This window comes from Misgurnus anguillicaudatus, chromosome 19 (assembly GCF_027580225.2).
Source record: "Misgurnus anguillicaudatus chromosome 19, ASM2758022v2, whole genome shotgun sequence".
NCBI classification, from domain to species: Eukaryota; Metazoa; Chordata; class Actinopteri; order Cypriniformes; family Cobitidae; genus Misgurnus; species Misgurnus anguillicaudatus.
The window spans coordinates 48,991,700-49,018,438 of record NC_073355.2 but is presented as its reverse complement, the minus strand read 5'-3'; the positions used below and the strand labels follow the sequence as shown (position 1 = coordinate 49,018,438).

Below are 26,739 nucleotides of genomic sequence, written 5' to 3'. Positions count from 1 at the left end.
GAGTTAGAGTGAAAGTCTCATTTTCTGTCAAAGAGTTCATCTCCTCTTTCATCGCATCAGTCCACATTTTTGACCTCTTAGAGTCCATTGCATCTCTAAATGTTTTAGGTACATCATAAGCCACTCTGTAGAAATAATCTACATTTTCACTTTCATCATTACACTCAGCTTTACATTGGTATTCATTAAGGTATTCTGGAGCTTTTCTATGTCTTGTAGGATACCTTCTTTCTTCCTGTTCCCTCTGAATACTATCTGTCTTGGTCGGACCATCTTCACTACTGGATTCTTTATCCTCCTTAGGCTGTCCCTGACCTTGTTTGACTATTTTTGGTGATTTTTCTCCATAACTCTCAATGTGGTCCTCCATATTGCAGTTAGTCTGAGTCTGGCTATCTGCGCTGCCTTTGGAGATTAATTTTATCAGCCTATGTTTTAGGATTTTTCCTGTCTCAGGATAATATACATTATATGCTGGACTATATTTATCATAGCCCACAAAAATCCCCTTTTCACATCTAGAATCCAGCTTCTTCTTATCCTGCTTATACACGTAGCATTCAGAGCCAAATATCTTCATGTTAGATAGGTTAGGTGTTTTTCCTGTAAAAACACAGAAAGGTGTCTGCTCTAGCCGCTTACTGTAACACCGGTTACGTATTTGAGCTGCTGTCTGTACAGCATATGTCCATAATTGCTTTGGGAGGTTACTCTCCAATAACATGCATCGTGACATCTCAAATAAGGTTCTCCATCCTCTTTCGGCAGTTCCGTTTTGATGAGGTGAGTAGGGTGCACTGGTCTCGTGCCTTATCCCGTTACTCCTAATTAGGGCCTGAAAGTCCTGTCCGGTAAATTCTGTACCGTTATCAGATCTGATACACTTTATCTTTCCATATGGAGCTACGTCTGCTATGAATTTTTCTGTAGCTTTTGTTGTGTCACTCTTTGCTTTGATAAAGTATGTAAAAATCATCCCACTGTAATCATCGGTAAATGCTATTGCATATCTGTATCCATCTTTATCTGCTGGTTCTATAGGGCCGCATAGGTCTGTGTGTACTAGCTCTAGTACGGTTGTAGCTTTAGCGTCTGCCTGTCTGTTTCGACTTTGTGTAAATTTGCCCTGGGTGCATATTTCACAATTTTGATTGGACTTGTCATGTTTCCCTTTTATTGTCATCCCTTTAACTACCTTTTCTAATTTTGCTACATCATCAAAGTTACAATGACCAAGTATCCTATGCCACGTTTGAATATCATGACAACCATACACTTCATCAACATTTTCCTTTTCTACAGTTTTAAGGTAATACAGCCTACCATACACGTCCATTTTGAATTTGGTACCGTTCTCGTGAATGAGCCAGTTATCACCGTCCTTGAAGTGCATCTCAGCTCCATTAGCTGTGGCTGATTTTACTGAAAAGATGTTTTGTGGAAACGATGGGATGTATAGTGCTTGCTTAAGCCTCGTTTTTACTTGTCTTCCCTCGCTGTCCAGCAAGTAGACTTCGGCGTCTCCTCTCATTTTAGCCATCCCGCTCACCTTTGTTCCGTCGGCGAGCTCGATCATGTGATCCTCGGGCTTGAAACTTTTGTCAACTGTTTTGAACTTTGTGGCGTCGTTGATCATGTGAGTTGTGGCGCCGCAGTCGACCATGAGACCCTTCTTGTTTCCACTTTTAATAGGACAGTCACTCATCTTGAAGAAACAGAAAGATGTAGGCTCTGCCTCTGTCTCTCCATCTGCTTTCTTCACGTGGTCGCGCCCTCGTCCTCGACTGCGTCCCTTCCCACGTTGAGGTGTGTCCCATTTTCGATCATCTCTTCTCGCCTGAAATTCGTCGGGACATGTCCTGGCCATGTGTCCCTTTTTACCGCAGGTGTAACACTCGATATCATTCAAATCCATTTTCTTTCCTCTCCCTCATCCACGTGACCTTGTCGTCCCGCTAGTTTTCATCACGTTGTCTTCTTCAACATTCACGTCACTTTTCCCGTATTTTTCGGTACTCTCGTAACTTCGTAGTTTTGTTTTAAACTCGCCGAACGTTACAATGTCATTGGTCTGCGTGATGTGCACGACAAATGGCTTGTAAGAATCAGGTAGCCCCTTTACTACCATGGCTATCTGCAGTCCATCACTAATGTGCTCATCTGCTCTTCTCAATGACGTAAATATAGTCTCTGCTCGAATAATTTTCATTGCTAGCCTTATGGAGTGAGGAAAGTTCACAATACAAACTCACCACGCGGGGTTTGTCTTTTCCGACGTAATGTTCGCGAAGAATCTCCAGTGCTTTTCTTCCATCACGTTTCGCGTCCCTCATTATTAACGACAAACTCTTATTATCTAGGCATTGTACTAGCTCCGCATATGCCTCTCCGTTTTTTTCCTCATCTTCCGCGAGAGCTTCTTCGTCTCCTGCGTCTATCTGCGGGTCTTCCGAAATAACTTCTCTGAGGCCACGCAACTCCATGTGCGCGAGGAATCTCGTTTCCCAGAGTTCGTAATTTTTCTCATCACCGTCGAATAACAGTCGGAACCACCTTTGGCCTAAATAACTGGGCCCATAACCTGTAGCGCTAGACATCTCTGCTGCGGTCTCGCGTGTCACAGTTACCAAAGTGATTGACTTATTTACGGGAGAAAAATCAGATAGACCACCATCGTCTCTTTTCTCTGGAACAACTGACAACAGAGAGTTTTATTTATCTGCGCATGCTCAAAACAAAACAGTGCACGCAGGCACACGTTCTAATGACGTCACTGCGTAGACTATTTAACATGGCTTTGCCACTTATACTGTGAAATATGCTTAACAAAACCCCACTTCATTCTTGAAGTTCAGTTGAGTTTTAGATTTATAAAGCAGAGCTTTGAGGTATTGAAAAAGAATAACACACTGCTGCTCACTGTCCATGTAGACAGGTACACGTGGCTTTAGTGGGGACCACTTTAATGGTAGTGAAAATCACTGCAGCATGTGTGACATTTTGGAATTTATGGAAGTGAATTCCCCCTTTGAATTGTTATATCCGCCTTTAAAAAGAGAGAGAGAGAGAGAGAGAGAGAGAGAGAGAGTCAAATTCAAATTTTAAGACCACCCCACAGAGTCCATATAAGGAACCCAAAACAAAAGTCCAAATGACACATTCTAGCTGACACGTTAATACTATAGGCTGGACTTCCGGTTTGGCTAACATGTGAAAGCAGCGTTGTTTCAAGCTCCCGCAGCAGTAATTTCGGAAATTTATCTTTTCTCTTTAATCCCCGAAAACTGAGACTTGAAGTATCAACATTAAAACTTTGAACATCCTAGAAAAAATGTCAAAAGCATCAAAAGCGGCGAAAAAGACTGAAGCAGATGTCTGTTCTACGGACAGCAGCACAACGCTAGCCACCATTGCTAATATGCTAGAAGATCACAGAGCTAGTATTGCGGCCGACTTCAAAGCAACATTCGATGCTCTGGAAGCGAGACTTGACAAAATGCAAACAACGATAACAGAACATGGTCAGCGAATGAATTCGTTGGAATCCCACGCTGAGCTGCAAGCCCAACGAATTCAAGCACTGGAGGAGAGGTGTCTCGCATTAGCGGATAACAACGCTAAGCTAACAGCGAAGACTATCGATCTTGAAAGCCGCAGCCGCAGAAATAATATTAGAATAATCGGCCTCCCAGAATCAATCGAGGGACCCAGGCCCACGAGCTTTTTCGCCGAGCTCCTGACTGAAGTACTGGGTGATCAGATCCTTCAGTCTCCCCCTGAACTAGACCGAGCGCATAGAACGCTCGTCGCTAAACCACAACCCGGCTCGCGGCCCAGACCGGTTATACTTCGCCTTCATCGCTATCAGACCAAAGATCTGATCATTCGGGAGGCTCGTAAGAGACGTGGAAAACTTCAATACCAAGGAATACCAATCCAGATATTTGAAGATTACACACCAGAAATCGCCGGGGAACGAGCTAAATATCGTGCAGTGATGACTGAACTTTACAACCTCGCTTTACGGCCAGCGCTCCTTTTCCCGGCTCGTTTACAGATCACTCTGGAGAACGGAGCGAAGAAGAGATTCTCATCCCCTGAAGAAGCCACCACCTTTGCGGCCACATATCAGCAGGCCCCGAGGCCTCTATAGTTTGACTGCTATGCTACCCACGACATTTGTGGACCATGTTAACCTAGCTAGATCTCTTACGGGAGGAGCTGTGCTCGTATTGAGATGTAAGGTCTTGTTGATCGATGGATCGATGTTTATCACTTAAATACTATACTGGACTAACCATACATCTGGCTCAGCGGTTTCAAGATGCAATATTGTTGTGTATTACACTACACTTTATTCTAATTTGAAGTTAAAGTAAGTAAAAGCTTATATTATTTTATTTCATGTTTAAGTTACAACGATCTCAAGCTACTATATGGTTATAAATGATTATTTTGAGTGGAACGGTAGTAAACATGCAGTTCACTCGATGTTAATCGAGATTAATATCCAATATATTATTTTTTCACTCTACATTTGCATTTACCTTTTTGTTTGTTTTGTTTTATTGCTTACAAATCACTTATTTGATATCCAGCGGGTTCAGAAGCTAAGATTCTAATTTAAAGTTACTCAAAGACAACAATATTTTATACTATTTTATCTTATATTTAAGTTAGAAGGTTGTCAAGCTAATATATGGCTACAAACGACTACTATGATGTAAAGGGGTTCTAAACCTGCTGCTCACTCAATGGTTAATTGATTCATACCCTTATTATTATTATTATTATTATTTTATTTTTTTAATTCTACATTTGTTTAATCTTCTTTAATTATTATTATTACTATATATATATATATATATATATATATATATATATATATATGTTTTTTTTTTTTTTTTTTTTATTAATTTTTTTTATCCTAAATCATTTTGTGACTTTTGAATCACACCATGGCATTTAGTTTATCTTGATATCTATTCATGCTATATAATCGTTATGAAAACATGTTTACGGTTCACGTTCATTACACGAGGGGTCCCAATTGGCTCTTTACGCTGCGGGAGCTGGGACAAATAAGGGGAATAGGAAAGACAACGCAGAAAGGGAAGTATGACTACTTGGGTTTAGTTCTGATGCATGGGATAGGGGAAAAGGGATGGGGAGGGATATATTCACTTGATTTTCTTTATTTTGTGTTTTGTACTATGTGTGTACTTATTTTGTACTGGGCTATTTTTGTACAGAAGATCCTACTTGCGGTTCGCTGCTTGCTCCTTGAGACTGTTCTGACAACCTTACCACGGGAAGTTGAACCATGGCTAATGTAACTAAGGGGGGGGGGGGGGGCTGCTGACGGACAGACTGTGAGGATTAGCTCACTAAACACTGGTGGGTTAAATGCTGTAATTAAACGCACAAAAGTTATGACACATATCAAAAACCTAAATGCAGACATAATGTTTCTTCAGGAGACACATTTATGTAACTCTGACCATAGAAAATTAAATAGACCTTGGATTGACCAAATTTTTCATTCACGGTTCAATGTAAAATCTAGGGGCACGGCTATTTTAATCCGGAAAAATGTCCATTTCACCTCAGATAAAGTAATGACAGATTCAAACGGTCGATATGTTATTGTTACTGGTACGCTATATGAAAAGCAGGTAATCCTGGTATCTGTCTATGCTCCCAATTGGGATGACCATAACTTTGTGAGTTCGTTGTTTGCTACCATCCCAAATTTAGATTCTCACCTTTTGATAATGGGAGGAGACATGAACTGTGTGATAGATGCAACATTGGACAGGTCTAGTACACGGTCAACCTCAATCATGAAAATGTCCCAAGCCTTTTCCACATTTATGAGTCAATATGGATTGGTAGACCCATGGCGATTTTCACATCCGTCTGCGAGACAGTATTCTTTCTTCTCCCATGCACATCGTTCATTCTCGCGCATAGACTATTTCTTGATAGATAAAAAGCTTATTCCAGCGACCATCTCCACTCAGTACCTTCCCATAACAGTGTCAGATCATGCCACTGTGATCTTGGACCTTCACTTTAGTAGGAAACCAAAAGGATTCAGACACTGGAGGCTAGACCCGCTCTCGCTGGCAGATGCCAACTTTTGCAAACATATTTCGGAATCGATCACTTTCTTCTGTGAAACTAATAAGAATGATGAAACTTCCCCATCTATACTATGGGATACTCTCAAAGCTTACATAAGGGGTAAAATTATTTCTTTCACATCACATACAAATAAACTGCGCAGATCTCGGCAGAAGGAGCTGGAGGAAGCTATTGCAGATCTAGATAACTCGCTCTCGTCCGTAAATTCACCAGATTTATATAAAGAAAGAATAAGACTCCAAACAGAACTTGATCTTCTTCTCACTTTTGAGGCTGAGCAGCTTCTTGTCACACCCCGGGGCGGACCCAAATAGACTAAAGGGTCACACCCCTCTTGACTCTTCCACCTCGAGGAGTTTCCCAAGACCACCCCAATGACCAGACAGACGAGTATACTATAATTAAAACAAACTTTATTAAATATTTAAAAAGGGAAAAGGGGGAAGGGAAAAAGGGAAATTTAAAACTAATGTGGCTCTTCTTTGCCTCCAGGGCCACTTGGGGAAAAGACTGGGGACCGGGGCTCTGGCTCAGCAATCCGTGGCGTGCTCCGCTTCTCCTGGAGGCAGAATCAAACACAGTCAGACCAGGGTAAGTACTCCTTTGCTACTCACAGTACTGGGGGATCCTCGTTCCCACACAGAGCTTCACTGATGCAGGTAAGTAGTTGCTATAAGCACAGCACAGGTTTATCCCACAGGTTGCGTTACTCACAGTGCCGGGGGATCCTCGTTCCCACACAGAGCTTCACTGGTTCAGGTAGGTAGTTGCTATAAACACAGTACAGGTTTAGTTCACAGGTGGCGTTACTCACAATGCCGGGGGATCCTCGTTCCCACACAGAGCTTCACTGATTCAGGTAGGTAGTTGCTATAAGCACAGCACAGGTTTATTTCACAGGTTGCATTACTCACAGTGCCGGGGGATCCTCGTTCCCACACAAAGCTTCACTGGTGCAGGTAGGTAGTTGCTATAAGCACAGAACAGGGTTATTTCACAGGTTGCGTTACTCACAGTGCCGGGGGATCCTCGTTCCCACACAAAGCTTCACTGGTTTCAGGTAGGTAGTTGCTATAAGCACAGAACAGGTTTATTTCACAGGTTGCATTACTCACAGTGCCGGGGGATCCTCGTTCCCACACAGAGCTTCACTGGTTCAGGTAGGTAGTTGCTATAAGCACAGTACAGGCTTAGTTCACAGGTGGCGTTACTCACAATGCCGGGGGATCCTCGTTCCCACACAGAGCTTCGCTGGTTCAGGTAGGTAGTTGCTATAAGCACAGCACAGGTTTATTTCACAGGTTGCATTACTCACAGTGCCGGGGGATCCTCGTTCCCACACAAAGCTTCACTGGTGCAGGTAGGTAGTTGCTATAAGCACAGAACAGGGTTATTTCACAGGTTGCGTTACTCACAGTGCCGGGGGATCCTCGTTCCCACACAAAGCTTCACTGGTTTCAGGTAGGTAGTTGCTATAAGCACAGAACAGGTTTATTTCACAGGTTGCGTTACTCACAGTGCCGGGGGATCCTCGTTCCCACACAGAGCTTCCCTGGTTCAGGTAGGTAGTTGCTATATACAGTGGATTTCGCTACAGTGTCAGTATACCGTATTCCTTCGCCCCTCCAGTTTGGCTGTCCGGGCGTCGTAGGGACTAGTGGGTCCGATGACCGGAGCCGAACGCTTCCCAAACTCCCCCTCCTTCTTCCACGGCCGGGGTCACGAGCTGGGGCGAACTTTCGTCGGGGCTCCGTTCACCACAAGCTTCTGTTGAAGAGGTCAGTACACACACCGTTACGACCCACAATCCGCACGGTACACACTTGATACTACTCACTGTGTTTTACCACTGTCTGTTCTGTGTACAAACGAAGCTCTCGTTGTCACACCCCGGGCACAGGGCTTGGTTTTCTCTCTCTCTGTAGGACTCAGGCCACAACGGATGTCGTCATCTCGTGACTCGTCGGAGGCTCGGCAGTTTGAACGCTACAAGCACAGCATACACACAGCAAGTACAGCGTAAACACCATCAATCAGTGAAACTCACCCACAGCACTCTTAGACAATTTCACGTGAATTTTAGATTGTCCTTGCCACCTGACTACAACGACCTCGAGAGATGGTTGGGCAACAACTGGATCACAATTGAGGGAGAGATGTGTGATATTCACAGGCCCGGCGTGTTGGTTATCACTCCCCTGGCTCACCTGCACTTCCTTTTTCCCACAGGGCCACTGGCTTACTGGTGAACGGTGCTTCGTCCGTGCTTCCGGTCAACCCACGGCTCACCCACGCTTTCCTCTCCAGTGGGGCCAGGGACCTCAAGAAACACAAAAAGCACACACCAGGACAACTCCCCTACTGAAAAATCCAGCTAAGACCAGCATAAGCTGGTGAGCTGGTTTTAGCTGGTCCCCAGCTTGGTTTTAGCTGGTTTTGCTGGTGTAGGAAGCTGGTTTTGCTGGTGTAGCAGGCTGGTCTAGCTGTGTTTTGGTCACATTTTAAGCTGGTCTAGCTGGACTTAGCTGGTACCAGCTGGCCCACCAGCATGACCAGCTTTGTCGGGCTGGGAGGTCCAGCATAAACCACCTTAAACTAGCTACAACCAGCTACCAGCTTATGCTGGTTTTAGCTGGATTTTTCAGTAGGGTCTTCATACAAGTTATGTACAGATAAGTACCACAGCGGTTACTCACGCTTTGTTGCCAATAACCTCTGTTCACTGCGCTCTTGATGGCTCTGTGTCCACTCTTTCTCACTGAAACTCCACAATATTCCTTCGTCAGCTGATTGTCTCTTCCTCTCTTCCCCAGGAGAGCGATCCGACCAGCGTGGTCCGTCTGCAAAGCAGCAACACAGCGTACACAAAGTATACCACCAGCACACCGTTTGATGTCTGCAAAGGTGTTTTTATACACTGACTCTTCTCCTTGTCAGCCTATCAGCAACCGCTGTGTTAATTCGCCCCACCTGAGCGTGATCAGGCTTAATTTTGACTTCGGGGAAACCCCGGAAATGAAATGTGGAAGACGGGTTCCGCCCGTCGTCAGTTCAACCAAAGATGTGGAAGACGGGTTCCGCCCGTCGTTGGTTCCAAACATCACTTGTGACATCCTCCTTCGTTCTCGGGGGTTAGTATACGAACATGGTGACAAAGCAGGACGCCTTTTGGCCCATCAGCTGAAAGCAAAAGCAGCGTCAAACCAAATTACCCAGATAATCGATGTTTCAAACTCAATAACCAACAACCCGGACAAAATAAATGACACCTTTAGATCATTCTTTTCCCAATTATATACATCAGAGTCCCTCACAGATGATAACCAACTAAATAACTTCTTTGATAAATTGGACTTACCTAAAGTGTCACCTGAGGACAATCATAAACTAGACGCCACTCTCACTCTCTCAGAAATTAAAGAAGCGATAAACTCAATGAACTGTGGCAAATCCCCAGGCCCTGACGGATATCCGGTCGAGTTTTATAAGAAATTCTCAGATCAGCTAGCCCCACTACTACTGGAAATGTTTAATTACTCATTTAATCAAGGCACCCTGCCGCCCACGCTTATGCAAGCTTCCATCTCTCTGATTTATAAGAAGGGAAAAGACCCACTGAGCTGTGCTTCTTACCGACCAATATCACTCCTTCCGGTAGATGTTAAAATACTCGCAAAAATCTTAGCTCGGCGATTGGAATCTGTCATGCCCAAGATAATTTCAGAGGACCAGACGGGATTTATAGGGGGAAGACACTCATACTCTAACATAAGAAGGCTTCTCGGCGTCATCCTCTCCCCATCTTCTTCTAAAGTCCCAGAGGCAATAATATCTCTTGATGCCGAGAAGGCCTTCGACAGGGTGGAATGGGCCTATCTCTTCTTCTCGCTGAGACAGTTTGGTTTTAATACTAACTTAATTTCATGGGTCAGATTACTTTACTCCTCTCCCTGCGCCTCAGTGTGCACAAATACCCAACGCTCTACTCCGTTTCCTCTTTTTCGGGGAACACGGCAGGGATGCCCACTATCCCCGTTGCTATTTGCGCTAGCGATTGAACCATTATCAGTGGCTCTAAAAATGGAGGAGGGACTTGAGGGGATTGAAAGATGGGGCATAAAGCATCAAGTCTCGTTATATGCAGATGATCTGCTTCTCTATATAAGTTACCCATTGGCAAGCATCCCACGTATTCTAACTTTGCTGGATTCTTTTGGTCGTTTGTCGGGATATAAGCTAAATATCTCTAAAAGTGAATACTTCCCAATCAACCAATTAGCTGTAGCCATATCGCCATCAACTATACCGTTCAAAATAGCCAACGCAGGATTTAAATACCTTGGCATTACAGTTACACAATCCTTGCGAACAATTCGAGAACAAAATTTTACTTCATTAACAATGACGGTCAAGTCCGATTTACAAAGATGGAATTATCTTCCGTTATCCTTGGCCGGTAGAATACAAATTATAAAAATGAATGTGTTACCAAGATACTTGTATGTTTTTCAGTGTCTCCCCATCTTTCTCCCCAAGTCCTTTTTCACAGCTATAAATGATATTATTTCTAGAGCCCGACCGATTTATCGTTTTGCCGATTTTATCGGCCGATATGAGCATGTCGCAGATATATCTGTATCGGCGTATTAGCCGCAGATATGAAGCCGATATGAACGTTCCTTACAGAACACATTAAATGCTTTTGAAAGATGTAAGTACTTGTTTGTCCAGCAGAGTGCGCCCTATTGGTTGCTAATGGCGACTCAGGTCACTCACTGTAGTGACATCAGCCAATCCCCCACCCCCTTCACTTCAGTCAGTCAGTCTTTCAGTTCAGGTGGCGGGCGCGGCAGTCACACGGTTTCTTCAATACATTTTACACCTGGTATTAAGATGCGCTTTGGTCGATTGGATTATAAGTGGACGAGAGAGACACATTCCTGTTTACATTTGGTGGTTTTAATCAGTCTTTTTTGTCCACTTGCGAGTTGTTCCAAACGCAAGCGGAAGAAATGACGCGAGGCGGAGAAAGGACGCGCTTAAACTGACGCGCAGTCTGTGGGAGTACAGCTGCTTTTGCTGTTACATGCTCATTTCAAAGCAATTGATTAAATAAGCTCGCGCAACTTTACACCCTTTCTTAAATAAAAGAGGCGGAGAGCAGACGCTTTAGTTTTATAAAAGTTTAAAGTCCCGGCAGAACACTGTGGGTTCGTGTTATAAAAACGTTGTGCAGTACATTAAACATAAGCCTACATCAGTATGTTGTCAGTAATTCAAGCATTGTCGTCTTAACGGTAAGTTTTTAATTAATTTGTGAAGTCTATAACTTACTCTAAAGCTAAGCCCAATATAACAATGACTTTATAAGTTTCCATTTTTTAAAATAAGCCCAATATAACATTATTCTCGTTAAAACTGACAATGGTTTAAGTTATATGTATTTTGTTTTGTTTGTGTTTTAAAGTTATTTATAATAAGTCAAATTTACTGTTTTGTGCACTTATATCAGAATCATTTTGGATAATAAAGTTTATTGTTAACTTGTAAAACACACCTGCCTATATTACATGTCTTTGTCTAGGTATGTGACAAAATGACGTCATACGCACGAGCGCTTTGTTCCCATGGCTGTGTTCCCAGCAGGTATTCGCGCCAGACGCGTTGGTGACTTAGGAAATCTGTCATATCTTTGCTTTGTGAATACCTCTAAAGCCCATATACTAGTGACATAAATTACTTCCTCACGTTGAATCTCACTTTCGAATTTCCAAGATTGCTGTGGTAAGAAGAAAGTTATAAGCGAAGCAAAATTTCTCTCGTGTTTGGCATTGAAATCCTCTATGAAGGCGAGTATTTTTTTGTTTCAAACCAAATACTTTTGATAGAATATACATTTAACTTGAATTAGGTGAAGTTTGGGATTGATTGGAACATTCGCATGTGCTTTTTTAAGATCCGCGAGTGACGTTGTCAAAAGCAGAATCGCCCATTAAATCATATTGGCTTCCAAAACTTCTCCGTTTTCATCAATCCGTGCATTATTTTTCAAAGTAATCATACAGAACGAAGGATTAGAATCTCTAGATTACATTATTGGCATAATTTTGTCAAACATATAAATAAATACATGCATGCATTTCAGGGGCGCAATGAACAGTTTCAAGGGGGGTATGCAAGACAGAATTTTGGGCCCTTTCCTTTAGATGATTGTATGACTTTCATACCATAATGTGTAGCTATATAAAATTACTCAGTTGAGTGCGTTTATTTAATTTTACAGGTCGCATTTGCAACTAAAAATAAACGCATGAAGCAAAAAAAAGATTTATTCGAAAAACGAATAACCTACCATTTTAATCTGGAAAGGCAGAAAACATTTACGTGACTGATTTTAAATAGATCACTAAAAGAAGAATAATGCATGGAGATGCATTTCTGAATCTATGGAAATCTATGGAAGGCGCTTTGAAAGTCGCGACAGTCGAGTTTTCTGCGCGGTTTTAGAAGCGAAATGTGTACAATTGTGTTTAGCCTATAATAGTTCATTCTTCAGAGTTCATATTGATGATGATCTTATAGTCCATTTAAAAATGTTCTAACGAACTGACTGTATTCGTCAGAAAAACACCAAATAACTTATATTCTCTTTATATCGCTGTTCTCTGTGCGTGTGGTATGTGTTCCGCCCTCCGCTCATGACAAAAATGCGTGGCTGGCAAAATTAAAATTAATATTACGTTAATCTTTAAGAGTGTGCGCTTCGCCCGCACACGCCCTTCGCCAGTGACAAAGAAATTGCAAAAAGCACAATCGGCTAAAGTTTTAAATATGACGTTGATTTTTAAAAGTCAAAATCATACCGCAATCAAATGTGCTGCTGATGGGCATGCAAATTTAATTTCTGTGCACTGAAGGCTGTTTTTTGAAAAGCGATTAAAGTGATATACTCCATAATATGATTTTGCACATACAACAGCATGTTTTGGCATTTGGTAGTATATTGCAGTAGTTTATATTTGTAACGTAATGATGCACAGTGTTCTTTTTAATGTTGTTTTTCTTTAATATTCACAACACTTATCAACAAAACATTGATTAAAATTAAGAGACAAATTATATTTAACGAAATTCATTTGAAGCAAACTTTTAAAGCAAACAAAACTTAATTTAAACTCGAAAATTATCTCTTAAGGCCCACTCCATTTGTATCGTTATATTAGGCTTCAATTCATTACAACGCCCAATATATGCGGTTTAAAATCGAATTAAATTAAAACAAAACATTAACAACATTACAACAATATTTAAACACAAAAATTCTCAAACATAAATATAAAACAGACATTCTCTATTAGGATACATGTTAAAAACAATCTGACATGGCGCTTATAATAGCTGCACTAAGTTTACTATATTGGGCAAAACCTCCGTTGCAAACCTGAATAAAAATGAATCACTTTCACTTTGAAAATGGTGCGCTGACACATTAAAACCAGCTCTTAGTAATTTAAAATTTAACTCAACTATGGCTTAGACAATTCTCCTATTTCATGTTTATTTAGAAAATAATATTTTTAACTACGCCTATAAAGTTATTGTCCGTCTCAGAAATGCAATAGTTGTCAGCAGTCGCTGTGCTAATATTTCCTTTATTTCCTAATATTTTACTTTGCATAGCAAATCCACCAAACCGATCCCAAACCAAAGTGTTGCCTACTCACCCATATCCATATCCATACCTGCACAATCAAATTAAAAACCACCAGAACTGCCAAATATGTAATTGCATCTACTAGGTCATGCTAAAAGTGTCTCAATTTTACTTAACACAAAGTCATTCACAGTAGTTTTATATTAATTTACTTTACATTTTATTACAGTGTTAATAATTAAACGTGTACAATAAAAAAAATGGAAAAGTGATGAGGGTGGGGCCCCCTAGCGTACTCATGGGCCCATATGCCTGGCATACTCTGAACCCCCCCTAACGGCGCCCCTGATGCATTTATTGATTTATTAATGATCAGGGCAGGACTTAACAGTGTGGAGGCCCCTGGGCTTGAATAAATTTTGGGCCCTACACTATCAGAATAAAAGGTACAAAAGCTATCACTGGGACGGTACCCTTTAAATGGGTCCTAATATTTACCATTTAGGTACAGATATAGGTACATTTGTACCCATTATATGCACTCTTTAGGTACAAAGGTGTACTATTTGAAAGGGTACCACCCCAGTGACAGTTTGTGTAAATTATCTTCTGAGAGTGCACATACAGTAAACAACCTAAAATAAAAAATATATCATAGAACTACATTTTAGGGAAGTTTCCCGACAGGGTTTAGATTAATCCAGCACTAGGCCTATTTCTAGGTTATATTAGGCATTCAAGTAGTTTTTACAAACAAACCTTACAAAAAACATCACTGGTGTGCGTCTTGAGACAAAACAATGGCAATGATATATGTTAAGATATATCAGTGCAAGATGTGTTTAAATTAAGACAGATCAAACATGCATTTTAGTTTTGGACTAGGATAAGACCTGACTAGGAAACTGCCCCTATATCTCTATAGCAGAACATAAACCCAGTCTAAAATTAAATCATGTATTTTAGGGATGTCACAAATCCAAATTAATCATGCACATTAAAAAAGTACCCCATAACAACATTTAAAATCATTGTGTTAGACTTAGCTTAAGAAGAGAATGATATGTTTTGATTAACATTCACCTTATTACACACCATATAAAGTTATAAACATAATCAACAAGCGTATTTTGTGCATATAGCTTAAGTGGTGCAGTCACAGCAGTGAAAAGAAAAGATTTTAGGATGTTATTTAATAATTATGATAAGACCATCATGTAATATTAGACACCAAAAAAAGTGGAGAAGATGATCATTCATTAATTTTTGCATCTGATATGAACGTAGATATAAAAATGAACACTTTTCAGAAGTTTAAACTGTGATTCTGTTAAGCACAAGCAAACATGCTGAAAGAGAAACTACAGGTACAGTAGGCTAGCTAGTGGATTATAACCATCAGGACATCAACATGGCCATGATTTAGTGAATCCTCACCTCCAGATGAAGTAATAAACTGGACTGATGATTTAAATGTTGAAATAATCATATGTGCGTGGTTAACTCTCCGGATTTTGTTATGTTTCGTAGCTCTGCTCCACTCGTTCACAGTTTGGTTACCGTGTCGTGTGAGCTGCAGACTGCGAGCAGATTGGATTTCATTTGGCGCTACGCAGACCGCTTGGTGATGATGTCAAAGTACCGCGAGAGCGATTATAAAGCAGACTTCTCCGTGTGATTTCTCGAATCGCTCTCGCGGTACTCTGATGTCATTTTTTTGGCTGTTGTTGAACCACATGAATACCCCCGTCTGCTAAAGTCACTTTTGCGCCGTGATAATTTGATTTCATATAATGATCGGATCGCGCAGTGCCGCATGAAGTCAAATGTACCAAATATCAAATAGCCGACTGTATATGAGGTTCAACCCGCCAAAGTAACAAGTGGAGCATGCGAATGGTGAGTGATTCAGATGTCAATTTATGAATGAAAGTGTCAAAGGTTTGTCACACACTGTTAAGTATTTTCACGCTTTTTTAAATGGGTATACAGAAATCATTGACCTTTCCTAGTGGGTATACTGCGTATACCGGTGTATCACGTTAGATTACAAACAAACAAGAAAAAACAGAGTTACAAGACCTACTCTAGTAATCTTTCATACGGAGCGCTTCATTTTCGCGTTGCTCTTTCTCGTTATCTGTAAAGCTCATTTATGACTCTCATTTCGCGTATTCGCTATTATACTAGCATCTAGTTTCAAAAGCAGTAAACTCAGCGTGTCATATTCAGCACCAAGATGACTGACATATATTAACGAATTAAATGCAGCACCAACCAATAGGCTGTAAAAAAAAAAGAAAACTGCTGAACAAATCAAACGAACGGAAGCCGGCACGGAGGCCCCTATTGGCCGGGGCCCCTGGGCTCAAGCCCACTCAAGCCCAATGGTAAGTCCGGCCATGTTAATGATAAATAACATAATCATCAATTAATGTATTCATAATATCTGACCATTTAAATTGCTCGCCAGCATTATTAGTCAATTAAGAAATATTAAAGAAACAATGAAATGTTTCTTTAATATATAAAATATAGCTTTTATTTGAGAGGGCTTTCATTTCATATGGAAAGATATGTGTGGATTGATGCTCTCGGTTTCATTAATTAATGGTTAATCAAAAATAATAACATATGTTTTAAAAAGATGTCATCTTAATCTTGTTGGGCTTTTAATTACCTACGATGTGGCGTTTGAATTATGCAAATAGACCAAGAAATGAGAAAGTTATGATATTTTAAAGTGTTTGGTCAAGCGGAAGAGGTCACAGTTTTTCATAGTTTTACCGTTTTAATTGGGTACAAAAATGCCCCCTAATTTTCGAGTTAAAAAATGCCATAACTTTCTTAAGAATTATCCGATTTTAATAATTTAAAAACCATGTTAAAGTTCTTTTTATTATCTATCACATGGTTATAATTATATTAGAATTTTCTAGTATTTATTTTTTTTGTCACATACCTACTTTGTCACGTCATTTTAAGTGTTTGATCACCACATTTGTGGTGTGATCATAGAGTGATCATTGCAAAAAGTATTTATATATAGTATATTATGTTAGTGTATATAGTGTATTCTATGTACAGTACTGTAGTAGTATAATATACTGTAGTATATGTGTACTGTACTATAATATGCACATAATGAATATCGGCCGATATATCGTTATCGGTCTTTTTTTACTCTCTAATATCTGTATCGGCATTGGTCCCAAAAAATGCATATCGGTCGGGCTCTAATTATTTCATCATTTATTTGGGCTGGTAAACGGCCACGGGCAAGCCGTACACTGCTTTGCAGGGATAGATCAGCTGGAGGACTTGGCCTACCCAATCTAATTGGCTACTACTGGGCAGCCAACATGCATAAGATATTATCTTGGTTTACATCACCTCAATCCAGTTGGTGCCAGAGTGAGTCAGCCTCCTGCTCTTCGTCGCTGCTAGCTTTAACATGTAGCACCTTACCCTTCTCCCCCCCAAGCTTCACCTCTAATCCGGTTGTTGTTGGAACTCTAAAAATTTGGACGCAAATAAGAAGGCTTACCCCCCCTTTAGCATCTCCTATTTGCAACAATCACCTGTTCATTCCAGCAAAGACTGACTCACGATTTTCAGTGTTAGGAAACAAAGGGCTGCGTAGTTTGGGAGATCTGTACAATGACGGAATATTTGCAAGTTTCAATAAATTAACCTCAGCCTTCAATCTACACAAATCAGACTTTTTCCGATACTTCCAGTTGCGGGACTTGGCGAAAACACACGCCACATCATTCCCACAGATACCAACCCCCAGCGGGATAGACCTGGCCCTTAAGGCTAAAAACCTGTCAAAGGGCCACATCTCCTTTCTCTATAATTTAATTTCCTTAAACAGTGAATCTATTTTAAATAAGATCAAGATGAATTGGGAGTAAGAACTACAATTAAATCTTTCTAAAGAATTCTGGGAGGGAGCCATGGAAGTTGTTAACTCGTCATCCAGCTGTGCTAGATTGTCACTAATACAATTTAAAGTCTTCCACAGATTACATTATAGTAAAGACAAATTATCAAAGCTCTTTCCAGACAAAATTGATGGGAAGTGTAGTAGATGCTCGCAGACTCCATGCAATCTTACCCACATGTTTTGGGCATGCCCCAAGTTGTCTGAATTCTGGCGACTATTTTTTAAAACAATTTCGGATATACTAGGCATAATTGTAACCCCAACCCCACATATCGCCATTTTCGGCAAGCCCCCAGACGACCTCCGTACCACAACCATTCAAAATAATGTAATTGCCTTCGCTTCCCTTATTGCTCGTAAGAGAATTTTGTTATTGTGGAAGTCCCCTCAACCACCATTAATAAAAGTCTGGTTACACGACATCTTAGGTCTTCTGAAACTGGAGAAAATCAAATTCTTACTTAGAGGGTCATCTAGCAAGTTTTACACTCATTGGAGACCACAACTTGATTATTTAGATAAATTGCCAGCTGGGGAAGTCTCCTTGTAGAGTCTCAGCTTCCTCAGTTCCATTCCGCCAGCGGCAGAAATCCCCCCAAGATCTAGACACTTCAACATAGCAAATAATTTGCTCTGATGTCTGAGGAGTAAGCAGCAACTATTTGACATTTACTTTGTACAATTAAGGATTAGTACTAGCAACTTGCACTAGTATTGGTAACTTCTACTATGTACTAATTGTAAGAATTATAATTTTAATTACATCGGTATATTTAAATGTATGTATATGTATAATGAGTACATAATTATTTTTATTACTGGTAGTTATTATTATTTTTTATTATTATTATTATTATTTTTTTTTTTTAATGTACAAGTGAATTATGGGTCTGGGGTGGGTAGGGAGAGGACGGGAGGGAGGGAGGGGATGTTGTTAAGTTTAAAAAACAAAAACAAAAGACATTGTATTTTTGTATGCACCTTATGTTTGTACTTTTTGCATTTGATAAATAAAAGTTATAAAAAAAAAAAAAATACTATAGGCTGTACTGCATGGTTAATAAATAAGGCATAGTAAATTTGATTATTAGATAATTTAATGAGTTGTAAATAGCTGGCAACAAATTTATAACACAGTTAAATTTATATTGATTCATACTTAGTAAAATAATTACTCCTGCATTCATTCATTCTATTTATAGTTTTAAGAGAAAATGTCCAGTAATTAAAAAAAGGTCAAACAGTAAATCTGATTAAATAATTAATGGTGACATTCTTTGATATTAACACACTGTGGTGTGGTTTCCCGAACAGGGATTAGTTTAAAACAGAACTAGGCCAGTAGTTTAATTAGAAAATACAACTAGTTTGATCAAACATGACTTATTAAAAGCAAAATTTACATAAGTATAATGAGACCAAGCAATGGCCACTGATGTATTTTAAGGCATGTCAGTGCAAGTTGTTTTCAGTTTGGGCAGCTCTTATATTTATTTTAGTCTAAAACTGTCTAATCCCTGTCCGGGAAACCGCCCCTTAATGTATTTAATTGATCTACTTTAATGTCAACTAATTTTAATCAAATTTTTAAAATGGCTTGTCTAAAAAAAGTCCAAGGTTAAAAGATAACGTTAGCTAGCTAATATTTTAGCTATAAATATTTTCGGGGAAAAAAGGCGAAAAACATACATTATCTGCTCAAATTTTGTTACAATCTATCTTTACAAATATTAAATGTACTATTCTATCGATGGGCTAAAGTAGTTTGATTAAAAAACAATTCGAATGAGTATGCATTCGCTTAATAAAACTGACGATACTCACGTTTCTTGTCACACTGTCTTGAAAAAAGAGGGGTCTGAGAATGCGGGTCTCTGGGCGGGGGTCTGTAGCTGCAGGCTCCGAGTCTGCAGCTTCATAATATTGGATTTACCTCTTCTACTGTTATTAATAAATCTCAAAACTGCATACATTTGTCTTCCTGATTTTGGACTGTCATTTAATAAGTTGACTATAGTAAATTGCTTGCATCCTATTGTTTATAATTCTTCCTTTTAAATACTTCATTCTATTTCATATGCCTTAAATATCTTCAAAACTTTTTGTTTGACATCGGAATACAAATACCCTACTAGGGGCGGATTTAGTGATTTGGGGGCCCAAGGCAAATCCATGTTGGGGCCGCTAATGCAACCCTTACTGTACTTTTCTGTTTCTCTTTCAAAGCACACAACCTTTTTATAGAGGTTAAGTTTCAGGCCCCTATGAGAGTGTGTGTGTGTGTGTGTGTGTGTGTGTGTGTGTGTGTGTGTGTGTGTGTGTGTGTGTGTATGTGTGCTTTTTTGTCTGAATGTTTTTAATATATTTTCATCTAATGCCACATCCACAATATACTTCAAATGAAACATATTTTGTAATCAAATGAACATAATACGACGAGTTTTAATAATGTTTTTAAAGAATGAATTCATGGGTGTTAAGAACTCTATTGCTGGAGATAAACAAGGGGTGCACTTGAATTTATACAGTAAAGTGTCATGTATTGCTCCTGCATTACATTATGTAAACTGTTTTTATATAAATTAACTACACAGATGTCATCTATAGTTAATGTACACACATTGTACTTTGATGTTCGGTCTGCTCTTTGCACACTGCAAAAAAATGATTTTCAAGAAAAAAATCTTAGTATTATTGTCTTGATTTCAGTAAAAATATCTAAAAATTCTTAAGTGAAGACAGTTTTTCTTGATGAGGAAAACGACCCAAGAAAATAAGTCTAGTTTTTAGAGCAAAAATATCAAATTTAAGTGATTTTGTGCATAAAACAAGCAGAACAAATCTTGAATTTAGTGTTTAAGAAAAACGTTCAAGATTTTTTTTTCACTTGATCTCACTTCCGTGCTTCCGTGCTTAACAGATCACGCTGAACAGATCGTGCATCGGAGCTCCGTCGAGTTCTTCATCTAAAATCCTTTTTTTACTATCTTATTCCTATTTATATAATATAACTTATTAGTTTTACCTAGGAATACTTTACCGTGACGATTATTGAGCAGTACTACCACGTGAAACTATTTATCACTAATAAACACCCAGTGTTAGCATATAGCCCGCTAGCGTCAACAAACGCTGCCGACTGAAGCTAGCATTTTCCGATCTAATGGCGGATTCATCTGATATATGCTTTTCTGACCTGTCCTCGCCTGAGTGGGAAGCTGTGGAGGAGTTGATCGGTTTGAGCAGATTCAACGTGAGCTACAGCGCCCACCTCACCCTGTCTCCGGACGTCCACACGCGACCCAGGCATGCAACAAACAAGCACTCCACGCGATGCAGCTTCACGGACCATGAACGAGTGAACAGAGACGCCATTGCCCAACATGAAAGCGATTGGGAAGCTGTGGAGGAGCCGCTGCCCGGGCTTCGCAGATTCAGCATGCCCCACATCACCTTGGACCCAGATGTTCGCAGGCGACTGAGGCGTGTCACAACCGAACACCCCACGCGATGCAGCTCCGCGGAGCGCGTTCGGGTAAACAAAGACGCCATCGCCCAGCATGAAAGCGGTAAGACTCTGCTTGTTATTGTAACATGTACTACTTGCCACATGTATAGTTTAGCTTCTGCTGTTAGCATAGAGGGGTTTACATGCACTAAGTGTATTGAAGTATTAAGATTAACTGAGAAGGTTGCTGAACTAGAATCGCGCATCCGAACGCTAGTTGAGGATAGCAAAACCGCTAATGTTACTGTTGTAAATACTGTATCGAGCGAAAAGACTAATGGCTCGGTTCCGACATCAGATGCTAATGTAAACACTACAAATACTGTATCGAGTGCGCATAGTGTTTATCAAAATACACATGGCTCGGTTCCGACATCAGAGTCAAATCGGCGGTCTAACTGGGTGACTGTCAGGCGGCATAGTCATATACGGCGACAATCTAAGACCCATAACGTTACGGTAATTTCTAACAGATTCGATCCCCTAAGGCAGTGGTCTTCACTATTTTTTTCATGAGAGCCACACTGATAGGTCAGGGTCGATAGGAGAGCCGCCTTTACCGCAATTTAGTATCAAAAGTTACATGCAGTCATAAATAGCATGTCTGCCTATCAATCCGTCAATCTGTTGCAATGCAATAAATACAAGGGCAAATCATTCTTTATCATTTACCAGTCTGAGACAATATGATTTCCCTTAATGACAAAAACAGGATTTTAATGCTAAGCATTCTTATAATATGCTTATGCAGTGCCCCCCAAACCACCAGGGGGCCACCTTTCTCGTAATTTCATGCGGCGCTGCACAGAACGGTTGGCGAGTGACATCTGTGCCGCGAGAGCAATTCGAAAGCATAACAAGCAGTCTAATCTCACGGTACTTTGATGTCATATGACGATCGCTCTGTGCAAGCGCTGCATGCGATTGAACACGGTTCTCGACGTGCATCTTGATCTAATAGGTATGGTTTTCTAACAAAGTTAGCGTCCGGAGCAGAGAAAACAGAAAAAACGCATGCCTGCATGATCATATCACTGTATTATATTACAATGCCATGCGAGCCACAAATTAAAGCTTGCCGAGCCGCATGCGGCTCGTGAGCCGCGCAATGAAGAACACTGCCCTAAGGAGTACATCAGCTGAAACACCTGTTAAAAGTGCCCTGGTCATTGGAGATTCTATACTCAGGAACACTAACATTGAGGCACCAAACACCCTAGTCGACTGTATACCGGGAGCCAGAACGTCTGACATTAGATCCAAACTTAAAGTGCTGGCTAATGCTAAGCGGAAGTTTTCTAAGATTGTTATTCACGCCGGCACAAATGACACCAGACTCCGACAGTCGGAAATCACCAAAGATACTATTAAGGAGATGTGTGAAATTGCAAAAACAATGTCAGACAATGTAATATGCTCTGGTCCCCTCCCCGCCTACCGGGGAGATGAAACACATAGTAGATTAGTGTCTCTCAATGGCAGGATGTCAAAGTGGTGCCCTCAGCATAATGTAGGGTTTATAGACAATTGGAAGCATTTCTGAGGGAGACCATTCCTCCTAACCCGAGATGGCCTTCATCCGACATCAGAAGGAAGTGCTATACTTAACAAAAATCTGATTAATAGTCTTAATTCTGATATAGTCTGACTATCCAGGGCCCAGGTCAGAAAAAAGACGGATCAGCTTAACCGTCCATCTGTTAGCTGGCATGATATGTCAAGATCACATATATCCCAGCACTTCGAGTCGATCTTACCAGAATATCAACACATTTCAACTGTATCTGTTCCCCGAACAAGCAAATACAGAGCACCGCTTGCCACATCACGTACAAATTTGATTAACATAAAATTAGAAAACAATACATTACCAGATGAACCTCGAATGTTAAAATTCGGCCTTCTTAACATTAGATCGCTTACCAATAAAGAACCTATTGTTAATGAAATAATTAATGACCAAAACGTAGATGCACTCTGTTTAACAGAAACCTGGCTTAAAGCAGATGACTACATTAGTTTAAACGAATCCACCCCACAAGACTATTTTATAAACACGAACCTCGATTAAAGGGGAGAGGGGGCGGTGTAGCTGCAATATGCAACAACATTTTTGAAGTTAACCAAAAATCTGAACAAAAATTTCATTCATTTGAACTAATGTTATTAAATATGGAAATAACTGATCGTAACAACAAACAGCTTTCTTTTGTCTTAGCTACAATCTATAGACCTCCGGGCCACCATGCAGATTTCCTTAAAGAAATAGCAAATTTCCTGTCTGAGCTTGTAGTCACTGTAGATAAAGCTCTTATCGTTGGTGATTTTAATATTCATGTGGATAACTCAAAAGATGCATTGGGACGTGCGTTTGTGGATGTTCTAAATTCTCTCAATATTAGACAAAACGTGACAGGGCCAACGCATACTCGTAAGCACACATTAGACTTAATTCTGTCACTCGGACGCAATATTAATGACATCGAAATATCACCTCAGAGTGATGCAGTTTCTGACCATTACCTTGTGTCATACACTGTACTTCTAGATAGGATCACTCAATCCACAACATGCTACCGACTAGCCAGAACAATAATTTCCACCACTAAAGATAGCTTTATTAGCACTATTCCAGACCTTTCCCAAATGAAACATGTAGCAGATAACTGTGACGATCTAGATACTGTAATAGAAAACCTGAACAATGTCTGTTCTAACACACTGGATGCCGTTGCTCCCATTCGAAAAAAGAAAATCAAAGAAAAACCGCCAGCTCCATGGTATGACCATCACACCGCTGCTCTTAAAAAGGCAGCTAGAAAAATGGAAAGAAATTATAGAAGCACAAAGTTAGAGGTATGGCGTGCAGCATGGAAAGATGTAGAGTGTGAAACACTACAGACAGGCTATAAAAACGGCCAGATCAACCTATCTCAGTACGCTTATTAAAGAAAATCATAACAACCCTCGTTTCCTCTTTAGCACAGTTGCAAAACTGACAAGAAACAAAGAACAAACAGAAACCAATAGTAAACTTCAACACAATAGTAACAATTTCATGAACTTCTTTTCTAACAAAAATACGGCTATTAGGGAAAACATCGTAACTACCCAAGCAGCCATCACTCTACCCATTAGTTCACTAAACACTAGATTACCATATGAACATCTTGATTCATTTAAACCTACTACAATAGATGAGCTCTCTAAACTAGTCATCCAAATCATCGTCCTGTATATTAGACCCCGTTCCCACAAAACTACTTAAAGAGGTATTCCCTGTAGTGTCAACCCCGGTACTACAAATCTTTAACTCATCGCTAGAAATAGGATACGTTCCAACAGCTTTCAAGCTAGCAGTTATTAAACCGCTGATTAAAAAACCACAGCTTGATCAGGGAGAGCTTAATAACTTTAGACCAATCTCAAATCTCCCTTTTCTTTCGAAAATATTAGAAAAGGTAGTGGCAAGCCAGTTACGCACATTCTTGACAAATAATAGTACGTATGAAAAGTTCCAATCAGGATTCAGGCCCCACCATAGCACAGAGACAGCGCTGCTTAGAGTTACAAATGACCTCCTGTTAACATCCGATCGTGGTGAAATCTCAATCCTTATATTACTAGACCTTAGTGCAACCTTTGACACAATAGATCACACAATCTTACTCAATAGACTAGAAAACTATGTTGGTATCAGTGGTCAGGCGTTAGCCTGGTTTAGGTCGTATCTAACCAATCGCTATCACTTTGTTTATGTAAATGAGGAAGAGTCATATCACTCCCTGGTTAAATATGGTGTACCGCAGGGATCAGTTTTAGGTCCTATCCTGTTCTCGTTATACATGTTACCTCTAGGAGACATTATCAGGAAACATAACATAAGTTTTCACTGCTATGCGGATGATACCCAGCTTTACATCTCCTCACATCCCAGTGAAACCCACACGTTTTCTAAGCTAACAGACTGCATTAGCGATGTTAGTGACTGGATGGCACATAACTTTCTTAAGCTCAACTCCAATAAGACAGAGATGCTTATTATTGAACCGAATCGCTACAAACATAATATGTCAGATTACAAGTTGCACATAGATGGCTGCACTGTGGTGCCATCTTCCTCGGTTAGGAACTTAGGTGTGATGTTCGACAGCAACTTATCCTTCAATAGTCATATCGCCAACGTCTGCCGCACAGCATTCTTCCATCTTAGAAATATCTCAAAAATTCGCCACATCCTGTCTACATCTGACGCAGAGAAGCTTATCCATGCTTTTATGACCTCTAGAATAGACTATTGTAACTCGTTACTCGGGGGATGCCATGCAAATCAGGTAAACAAGCTGCAGCTAGTTCAAAACGCTTCTGCAAGACTGCTTACTGGATCTAAGAAGTATGACCACATAAGTCCAATTCTGGCATCTTTACACTGGCTACCAGTTAATTATCGCATACAATTTAAAATATCACTTATCACCTACAAAGCCTTAAATGGCCTAGCACCCTCATATCTTAGAGAATTACTATCAGAATACAATCCATCACGTGCACTGCGTTCACAAAATTCTGGTCTCTTAGTTATCCCTAAAATATCAAAAGTGTCTAAAGGTGGAAGATCCTTTTCCTACTTAGCCCCTAAGCTCTGGAATGATTTGCCAACCGTTGTCCGAGAATCAGACACAATAGATACCTTTAAATCTAGACTTAAAACTTTTCTCTTTAACAAGGCATTCACATAATTGTTTTATTAATATGGTACTCATCTCACAATAGATAGCTTGAACAACCTAATAAATAAATAAACTAAATCCTCATTTTCGTCAACACTTCAAAGCATGGTAAATGCTATTAATATTCTTAAGAAAAATGTTTAAACTCTCCTTACTCATTTACATATGTGCAGCAAACCATGAGCCGGGCATAAACTTTCAAAAACAAATGTCACGTATAAAATAGAAAAGGCTACATATAAGGAAAAGAAACGCTACTCTGTGCACATACAAACCACAATACAAGGCCAAAACTTCAAAACTACACCAATAAAACCCCGAATCGGGCCATTAATTGCCAAGCGCAGAGGAGTGATTGAAAGTTATGTATGGCATTATGTTATCACTTGCTCGGCCCTTCTCCTGAGGTTTCTGAGTCGAGTAGGGGAGTACTGTGAAGCCCAGACAGGCATCAGGGAGATGGCTGGCGCAGTCACGTCCCCGTCTCCCCTTTACTCCCTTGCTCGTCCGGATTTCAATAAAGCACGATGGGTATAGATGTGTGGTGTTAAGCCCACTAGTCGGGGGCGGGACTTCAGTCCTTAAAAGGGTGTCACTGCACCCATTTCCAAAACATTCGCCGTCCCGTGCATTTTTCTCGTTCTCCCTAAACCAAACTGTGCAGAGTCTTTCACTAGGATGACGTTGTATCTTCAATACGTATATGTACATGTGTGTGTATGTGTGTACATATATATATCTATATATATCT

At 40.2% G+C, this 26,739-nt stretch overlaps 1 protein-coding gene across 3 annotated transcripts in view; it reads right to left on the bottom strand.

Annotated features, from left to right (window-relative positions):
• The window catches only part of LOC129422198 (uncharacterized), a 261,102-nt gene that overhangs the window by 47,662 nt on the left and 186,701 nt on the right, over window positions 1-26,739 (bottom strand). The window lies entirely within an intron of this gene.